Source organism: Cannabis sativa, chromosome 3, assembly GCF_029168945.1.
Source record: "Cannabis sativa cultivar Pink pepper isolate KNU-18-1 chromosome 3, ASM2916894v1, whole genome shotgun sequence".
Lineage (NCBI taxonomy): Eukaryota > Viridiplantae > Streptophyta > Magnoliopsida > Rosales > Cannabaceae > Cannabis > Cannabis sativa.
In genome coordinates this window covers 49731321-49742153 of record NC_083603.1, presented here as the reverse complement: position 1 = coordinate 49742153, position 10833 = coordinate 49731321, and the positions used below count along the sequence as shown (strand labels likewise).

General features: G+C 32.0%; 1 pseudogene; it reads right to left on the bottom strand.

Moving 5' to 3' along the window:
- Positions 1-1181: 1181 nt before the first annotated feature.
- On the bottom strand, positions 1182-4594 carry LOC133036142 (uncharacterized; annotated as a pseudogene).
- Positions 4595-10833: the final 6239 nt, after the last annotated feature.

The window sequence follows — 10833 nt, the reverse complement described above, 5'->3', positions numbered from 1 at the left end:
TGATTTTGTTGGATTAAGAACTAAAAAATAGGTTTTGATATTGGTGGTGGTAGTTTCGGTATTTGTGGATGGTGGTGGGCTTGGTGGTGTTGATAGATTGAAGAAAAAGAAGAAGAACGAAGAAGAAGAAGAAGAAGGTTGAATTAGGGAATTAGGGTTTATTTTATTTTCAAAAATTTTAAAATAATTTTTTATTTTTTTAAAGAAAAATATACTTTTTTATTTTTTATTTTTAAAATAATTAATTTTTTAATTTTTTTAAATATTTATTTACGTGGACCAATAAATTGTGCCACGTGTACACTGTGTACGCGTGGACATTCCAACCTAGCATTTAACAGCTAAAAATGGACGGAAAGGGCTAAGTGCTAACAGAACTTGAGTTTAGGGAGTATTACCGCAAAAATTTTAGAATTGGAGGTTAGTTGCAAAAACTTCCATACTTTAGGGGGTTTTGCCGCAAATAACCCTAAAATTTATTACTATTGTACTGTTAAAACACAAACAAATTCTGTTAAAAGACTAGGACTTATTTGTGTGAATAAATTGTAAATGTTTGTTTCTTTCTGCGGGAGGATGCAACTGTTAAAACTTCTGATAAAGTTAACTTTTAATAGGAATATGTTAAAAGCACAATTAGATAGCCTTATATAATAGGTGAAGTTAAGATAAATATTATAAATTAATTTCAATTTTGGTTATGAGAACTCGTTCAAGATATAACCACAATAATTCATGTAATGTATGTGACAGGATCAACCAGCTTAACACATAACAAATTCTTTAACATATAGCAAGGCAACTAAGAAGAACTTAACCAATCCTTGTACTAAATCAATTCACTAATTGTTAGAATTTAGGGATAAGATGAATGAGATTCTATCTCAAAACCAATTGGCAATGGGAGGAGTAGTCCATTCATCTTATATATCATAATTTATTTTCACACATTAGCAATGTGGCACTAACTCTTAATACTAATGTAAACAGTTCTAAACTTATCAAAGAAAATTGACAAAAAATAATGACAATCAAAAACCAAAAGAATTTTTATATATTCATACATTCAATCTTATTTAGCTTCTTATTTGAAATTTTAGCCAAGTAGGGGAAAAAAAACACTACAACACATGAAATCCATAAATGGAGTCGTACAAAAATAAAAAATAAAAACATAATTCTACAAAACAAACCTCATAGTGTTATGAAGATTTAATGGATTCAACAAATCCACTACCGAGAAGCCTCTCTACATACTTGCCAAGTATGTCGACCTCCAAATTCACCTTCAGCCCTACTTCTTTTGAGAGGAATCACCACCTTTTGTTGGGTATATGAAACCAACATGAAATTGAAACAACTCTCATCATCAAACACATCCACCACAGTCAAACTAGTTCCATCCACAGTAATAAACCCTTTTGGCACCACATACTTCAAAATCTCTTTGGAAGCTTTCACCTTGATCCACAAAGAATCTCCCTCAGGCTCCATACTCACGATTTCTCATGTTCCATCCACGTGCCCCTGAACAAAATGCCCTCCCATTCGGCTCGTGGGCTGAACCGCTCTCTCCAGATTAACCAGCGAACCGGTCGAGAGCTCGGCCAGTGACGTCTTCCGAAGCGTCTCAGGAGCTAAACCAACTGTGAATTCGGACAATTGGTTGTCGAATTGGGTGACTGTTGTTGGGTTTTGTCCCCTAAATAAAACTCATTTCAATATAATCAGATTTACTTATTAATAAAGATCAGAAATAACATTTTATGTTGCATGGTTCACATGATTTATTTCATGATTATATGTATATAATGTATGAATTCTTTTTAAGTCCAGAACATATGAATTTGTTAAAGATTATAGTGTTGTCAGCACAGTGGAATATAATCTTAATTATATGTTCAAAAGTTTATTCCCTGATTTGTCAGAACACTGGATTTAGACTGACATGGTATAATCAGCGATAGGTATTCTTACACCTTGGAAAAGTGTTATGTCCTTTCCAGGACATTGGCAAAGTTTACCAGTATCGGATGTATGGAGTATACATCGGAAGGGACCGATATTGAACTTTGATTAGATATATTAAAACTTACTGTAATATCTATTCAATTCAATATCACTTGTTGATCCTAGATCAAATGATCTTAATCCTGATATGGTTAGGTTCAATCTCAAGAGTGTTATTCGTGTTCTTTGATTTGTTAGTTAAGCCTACTTTTGGGTCAGGGTGATACGTACATTTTGGGAACACGGTAGTGCAATTGAGTGGGAGCGCTAACATAAATATGGAATCTATAGCTTCTATTTGGCGAATAGAAAGTAAAGGATGATTTCCTTCGAGCTTAACCAAACCAAAATAAATGGTGGAGATCTCATTTCACTTAGCTGAAATATCATTTATACAGGGTTAAGTGTTTTAAGGATAAAATACATTGTAGGGTGTTACGGTAATTTAATCCCTTTACAGTGTAAATCATCTATATAGAGGATCATTGATCACATTAGGATTATAACAATGGATAACTAATAACGTGTCTATATCGTGGAACATATAGAGCGTTCTATATGACTGAGAGTGCAATTCCAAGTTCTAAGTGTGGATTCAATGATGAATTAATAAGTTAGGGAATGTACTTGGTAAATTCGGTTCGACTTATTGGAAGCTCGGTTATATAGACCCATGGTCCCCATACTAGTTGAGACCATACTGCTTGTAAGACTCAGTTAATTGATTTTAATTAATCAATTAAAATTCTAAAAGTTAGACTATGTCTACTTTATGAATTTTCACTAAGCAAGGGGGAAATTGTAAAGAAAAGAGATTCTAGGTTTATTTATTAATTAAGATACTTTATATGTCTAAATTAATAAATATATTAAATTGGAAAATTAGCATTTTTGAAAAAATGGGAATGGAAAATAACAAAATGGGAAAGTTACAAAGTGAGGCCCAATACCCTTTGTATGGCCGGCCACATGCATAGGAAATTCTATTTGTAGTTTCCATTATTTTAATGTCATACAATTCTAACCTAAACCTAGGGGGTTTTCTATAAATAGAAAGTGTTGGCTTGAGGAAACTGAGAACTAACACACAACTTTGATCATTTAGTTTCTCTCAGAAAAGCCTCACGCCTCTCTGTCTTTTCTTCTCTTCTATTTCGAAACCCATGAGTGAATGAGTAGTGCCCACACACATCAAGTGGTACCTCAATCATAGTATGTAAGACTATGGAAAATCTGCATCAAAGAATGAGAAAAGAAGATCCAGATTCAGATCTTTTTTTTTTATGAATAAGAATCATTGTATTGCTCATCCAAAACATTACATTTTACAATTTACATCACAATCCTCAATCCTATCTCTTATCTGACTTAGTAATCTACTGTAGGGACTTTACTTTCAATTAATCTATACAAGTCAAACTCAATCAATACATACAAAATCCATCTAGTTAATTTCCTAATAATCAGTATTTATCATCATCCGTGAGCTTGTTAGGCAGCCCCAATATTCTGAATTTACTCTCTTGTTGGACCCGTTGAATGATGACTCTTGTGTGCCACAGTTTTTGGTTCCAGAATACATCATTTCTGGCTTTCCATATATGGTATACCAGCCCAGCAAGAGCAGTCTTCAAGACACTCCTTCGAGCAGCAGAAAACGTTTTGTTCTTGCTGAAACTCTTTGCTAGCTGCTGCATATTTGTTGCAGTCGACCTCCATTGCAGCCAAATCTTTATCCCTTGTAAGCAGTTTCGGCTATACTCACAGTCAAAGAACAAATGATTGCTTGTTTCCTCTTTTTGTCCACAAAGCAAACATGTCGAATCGATTGTTGTGTTGTATTTGCCAATCCTTTCTTTGGTGTTCAATCTTCCCCAAAACACAAGCCAAAGAATAAACTTGTGTTTGGGAATGATGAATCTATCCCAAACAATCTTGGACCAAGAGGTCTTATCCCTGCCTTCAAAAAGAATTTGATAAGTGTGCTGAATTGTATGCCTCTGCTGCAGATTCAGATCTTGATTATGCTCTGCTACAGAAAGAAATCAAGGGCTAGAGATCTGAATGGAAGGAGTCATATTATTCCGCTGCACTCACTGTAAGGTTTTCTTAACTTTATATGTGTTTATTTTCATTGTTTTAGAATTTATATTAGGTTGTTAATCCAACATACTTGTTAGTAAATCTAGATCCTGGTAAAATAATTTCCAACAACTGTGAGGCAAGTCCCATTCACGGCAATGTTGTCGCCGAGGTTGGCTCCCTCGAGTACTGTCTTGGCACCGATTATCATGTCGAATCCGCCATGTTCAGCGATACCAATTTGCTTGACTTGGCCCATTTCTTCAACAATTCCAGTGAAAAGGCATCTGATTGCGGTGTTTCGGCTGGGACGAAGAGATCTAGAATGGTTTCGATGAAATGTGGGGTTGGAGATGAAGAGAGTGAGCGTTGAATAGCCAGAGAAAGGATTAAATTTGAGGTTTGCTTTGGGTGGAGTGGTGGTTAGACTAGCCAGGACTGAGCTTCTAGGAAGAGAGATTTTCGTTGTAGAGGGTACGGAAAGACGAATGGGAATTGCCATTGTTGTGTCGCCCTTCCTCTCTCCCCAACGGCCAATGTTCTCTTCTCTTTTTACTTTTAACTGTTAAACCCTCTCTCTTTGAGTTTGATTCGAACAATATTAAATATTAATATTAAGGTATTTTTTCTCATATAGCTTTATTTTGGAAAAACTTTACTTTTTTACTCTCATATAAAAATTTAAATAAAAAAGGAAAACTCAAATTTTTTTTTTCAAAAATACGGTCTCTACAATAACCAGGGCCGGCCCTAGGCATAGGCGGGCTAGGCCTATGCCTAGGGCCCACACTTTCCGGGGGCCCAAAATAAAAAAAAAAAAATTATTAGGTTTTTATTTAAGTAAAATTTAAGTGTATTATAAGCAACAAATATTTAAAGCTTAGTTGGTTGAGTTGGATATCATATTATTCAAGGTCATGGGTTCAAATCCCATAACACTCTTCTTTTAATTTTTTTTTTTATATATTTTTGAGGGCCCCAAAATTTAATTCGTCTTGGGCCCATATATTTTCAGGGCCGGCCCAATAACCTTCCCAAAATAACTTCTTCAAATATTTTAGATCTGAAATTATCATGAGCTCACCCAAACAATTCAAGATCTACTTCATAATCAATGTAGCTTCTCCAAACAACACCACCAACAATGTAGAAGCTTTTGCCGATCACCATGAATGCCGACGAGAAAGCATTTATTGATCACCATGAACTCCGGCAAGAAGCTTTTTCGATCAGCCATGGCAACACGGCCAGCAATAGAGATCTCCATGAAAAGTTGACAAGAGAAGGTCACAATTGAGGCAAATCTCCATAAACGCTTAATTACTTGCAAAATTTTCTGGGTTTTTCTTAGTGAAAACAAATCTGATGTTGATTAATATGTTTGCTTCAATTATTTTTTTTAATCAATTGTTGTTTAGTTGATTCACATATATTGGTGGTTTTAGTTCATATATTTTCGTATTTTCTGGTATTTTTTGAAAATCTAGAATGAAAACAATGAATTGAAGTTTCTGGGAAGTATAATGAGAACAGTGAGTGAATTTTAAAATTTCAAAATAAAACTATGTTGTTTTAACGTTGTTGTCATGTTTTTTTTTTTTGTTATCCATGATCGTAAAATAAAAGATAAACAAAAAATACAATAACAACACAAAAAAAAATGAGAAATTTATGTAATTTTATTATTAAGAATAATTAATAATGAAACAAAGAAATAATTGTGTTGACCACAAGAGAACAAGAAAAAAAAAATATATTGTATCATAACATCTTGACTCATCCAATCTAAAAATAATTGAATTATTTATTCAGTAGGATTAATCTTTCCATAATTTTCAACATTAAAAATAAAAAGTGAAGATGAAAGTGTAAACATAAATTTCAAAATATATATATAAAAAAAAAATTATTTTCATGTTGTTATGAAGTTTCGTTTGTGTTGTTTTGAAACATCTTATCTTTAACTTGAAAATACTATGTTAAACCAAGTTATTTTCAAGTTGTAGTAAAGTTTGTTATAAGTTGTTTAATCAAAAAATACAAGCTACCAATATTTTAAATGTTTTCCTTCATAACTAGTTGTTATTTAATGTTTTTGAAGTAAATCAAAGTAAATTCATACTGAAAATTGGTTGATTTGAATAAATTGGTGCAAATAATCCACATTTTAAAAAAAAAATAGTAGTACATTTAAGGTCATTTCCTGATTACTGTCATGAATAGTTGTTTATACGTTGTTCTCATGTATTAAAATAGTTGCTTAACAATATTGAAAAATTAATACTGTCAGGTATGGAACCATTGCAAAATTTGGTACAGAGCAATGGTCATTGGGATAACAACAAGTACTATGTTGCTTACGAATCAATTGGATAAATAATATCAAGAGATTGCACCTTTGCTAAACTAGTGCGGATAATGATGAAGAAATTACAATACAATCGTGAAATAATTCACAAACAACTGAAATATCAACTAAAGGAAGGCTGTCAACCACTTCAAATCAAGGATGATAAAAGTATATTATTTTACATAAAGTTATTAACTAAGAAAATTGATTTCAAACGATATCTATTGTAGGAAATTATTTTACCAGGATCTTAGATCTACTCACAAGAATGTTGATTAACACTCTAAATATGAACTTCTAAAACGATTATAAATAAACACATATAAAGTATGAGAAACCTTACATTGGGTGCAGCGGAATAATATATCTCCTTCCACTCAGATCTCTAATCCTTGTATCCTTTCTGTCCCAGAGTATTATCAAGATCTGAGCCCGAATGTCCTTCTTGTTGAATGTCTTACTTCACGATCTTCCTCACTATGGTTGAGGTACTATTTCCTGTGTGCGGGCACTACTCTATCACTAAGAGGTTCGAAATTTTCAATGAAGAAGAAGAGAGGAAGGTGGCGGCTAGGTATAGAGAGAAGGCTCAGGTTTTTCTCTGAAGAAAACAAGATGTGAAAGTCACTTTTTCCTGAAGCCATCACTATCTATTTATAGCATGCCACATAGGGTTAGGTTTGAATTATTTGGCATTAAAATAATGAAAATATTAAATGATAAATCCTACAAAGGTGGCCGGCCATGGCTAGTGGATTTGGGCCTCACTTTTGCAATTTTGCTGTTTTATCATTTTTGCATCTCATTTTCTCAAAAACGCCAATTTTCAAATTCAACCATTTAAATGCCAATTCTAACTATTTAATAACTATAAATAATTATTAAATAATATTTTCATTTATCATATTTATTAATTGGACCATACAAAGTATCTTAATTAACAAATATGCCCTAAAAACTCTTTCTTTACAATTTCGTCCTTGCTTAGTGAAAAATTCACAAATAGACATAGTCTAATTTGAGAATTATAATTGATTAATCAAAACCAATTAAATGAGTCTTACAAGTAATATTGTCTCAACTAGTGGGGGGACCATGGGTCTATATATCCGAGCTTCCAATAAGCAGATCAAGAATTTACATCCTAAATTCACTGACTTATTAATTCTTCGTTGAATCCACGCATAGAACTTAGAATTGCACTCTCATTATATAGAACGCTCTATATGTTCCACCATATAAACACGTCATTAGTTATCCATTGTTATAATTCTAATTTGATCAATGATCCTCTATATAGGATATTTACACTGTAAAGGGATTAGATTACTGTGACACCCTACAATGTATTTTATCCTTAAAACACTTAACCCCGTATAAATGATATTTCAGCTAAGTGAAATGATCACTCCACCATTTATTTTCGTTTGGTCAAGCTCGAAGGAAATCATCCTTTACTTTCTATTTGCCAGATAGAAGCTATAGATTCCATATTTATGTTAGCGCTCCCACTCAATTGCACTACCGTGTTCCCAAAATGTACGTATCACCCTGACCCAAAAGTAGGCTTAACTAACAAATAAAAGAACACGAATAACACTCTTGAGATTGAACCTAATCATATCAGGATTAAAATCATTTGATCTAGGATCAACTAGGTGATATTGACTTGAATAGATATTACGGTAAGTTTAATAAATCTATGTCAAAGTTCAATATCGATCCCTTTCGATGCATACTCCATGCACCCAACACAAGCTTTACTTTAACCAATGCTCTGGAAAGAACATAGCAATTTTCCAAATGCAAGTAAACTTTGTTGTAGATTATCATATCAGTAAAACCCCAGTGTTTTGATAAATCTAGGAATCTTTATTCACATAGTCAAGTTTACTTTCCACTGTGTTGACAACACAATAAATAGGATCAAGTATGTGAAAATGGTTTGGATGAATTTATAAATCAAATAGACAAGCAATTGATAAGATGAACCAAAACATACAAATGAATGAAAAATACTTCTGTTTCTTTATTGATATTGAATAAAATGGATACATTGAAATGGAGTTTTATTTAGGGCATAAAATCCAACATCTATTGTGTGTGAACACATTCAACAACACAGAAACACAATCCTTTCTTGCAGCTACCCAAACAATAATGAGCAACAATGTGATAATGACCAAAAAGTGACAATCACTCAGTACAGTCAGATGTGAAGCAACCTGAAAACAACACAACAACAGCAAGTAAACAACTTTTATCTGTTGCATTGTATTATGTTGTTTTGAAGTATATTTTTTTTCTGAATATCAAAATCTTCAAACTTCTCTGAACTCTTAGGAGGGACATGAAAGTAGGTATAACAATAAAAATCATAAGCGAAAAATTCAAACAACTAAATAAATAATTTTCAAGAATATGAAAAATATAAACATAATCTAAGCATCCAGAAAAAAAAAAAAAAAAAAAAAAAAAAAAAACCAAACCAAACCAAACCAAACCAAACAACAACATTATAAAAACACCCAGACATAAACAGCCTGAAAGATGAACAACTTCCAAGCAACATATTAACAACAATCTGCAAAACATGAAATTACTAAAGTAATTGTCAACCGTGAAATTAAATTTAGCAACACGAAAACTACTGAAAACAAACATTAAAACAACTGTTTAGAAAAAGTCAATACAACACTAAAAGACCAAATAATGCTACAAACTGTTTAATAGCGAAAACTAAACCAAAAAACAACTAAAAAACAACACAAAAATAACATCAAGATAAATACATAAAGAAATAGTACACACAAAAATGAGACAAAACATAAAACCGTGAATATAAATAGGTAAAACAAAAATAAAATGAAAAACAACAGTTGATTAAAAAATTTCAACTTAAAAAAATAAAAAAAAATTCAAGGTAAACATACCTTGGGTTTAACTTTAGGCTTCACTTCCAAATCAGGAACTTCATCCTCGAAGTCACATTAGAGTTAACCTAAAACAACAAGGGGTGAAAAATTTGAAACATAAAATAGCAAACGAAAAACACAACTAAAAGAAAAAAAAACTAAAAAAAATCGAAAAACAACAGAACCCAACTTACATCCTTGACAAATGTCGAAGATTTGGTTCTTTTTGCCTTACGAGACTCAATCTTACATCCTTAAGTGTGTAATTTAATAATTAAAGGATTATATGGAGTGCTTAATTAAGTGTCCAAATTATTCAACTCTTTAGGAACCAATCTAGCAGGTTTGTCGCTGTAAAATTGTGCATTAGCGTCCAAGTTTACAGGCTGATTCCTCTGCTTCAATTTTTCTAGGAATTCGTGTTTAACATATTTTTCTATTTAACTATGATATTTTTTTTCTGATTTATATGTATTTTTTTTCTTTTAATTTAACACCCCTATCTCCTGTTTAACCCTTTTATTATATTCAAAACCTCACTTGTTAGCACGACGAGTACAACTCAACATGATGAAATTCAACGGGCAAGATCTTCCCAACGTGTTGCCCACTTCATTCCACTTCTCACCTTTAGCCTGCATTAGCTAGACGGCCCTATATATCTTTACTATAAAGAGAGTCTATTGTGAAGACAAGTAAATAAATACATAAAAGTATAGGGTATTTGAACCATGCTCTACTTACTGCTCTAGATTCTTATATATATACATAGTTCTTGTTCAAACGAGTAATACCAGAAACATAAACTTATGACTTGTGCTTTACATGCTACACATGCCTATGTAATTTTCACTTAAATATCTCACCAGATGATATTTATAACAAAAAAAAAAAAAAAAACTAACAGAAAATAAAATAAAAATCCAGAAGAAAGAAAAGAAAGAGGAGAAGATGTTAGGGATGGTGTGAAATATGAGAGAAAACTCATGACATAAGCATAGGTATTTTTGTAATTATCAAACTTTGAAAATCTAATATTGAAAAACAAATTTTTTATAAATGTTTAAATAACCGAATAATGATAAAAATGTAAAAAAAAAAAATAGCAAAATGTGGCACCAAGTGTAAGAATCCCTAATATTAATTGAAACTGATTTTTTTTAAGAAATGAACAAATTTATTGAAAATATCATAGAGGTGAGCATCTATGGCCAATATTTATAGTTATTCTCTCACATTTTTTTTTATAAAAAAATACTCTAATAATTGACAACTCAAAAAATTATTTGTAACTGTGCCATAAAAAAAACAGTTGCAACAAAACCAGTAGTAGACCCAAAATTAAATTTCAAGGAGGGCGTAATTTTGTTTTCACGTATAAAAATACACAAATTACGGATGTGTAAATATGTCTGAATTGTGCTAGCCCGACCCATAATTGTTAGACATTTTAAAGCACGAATCATGTTGTACACG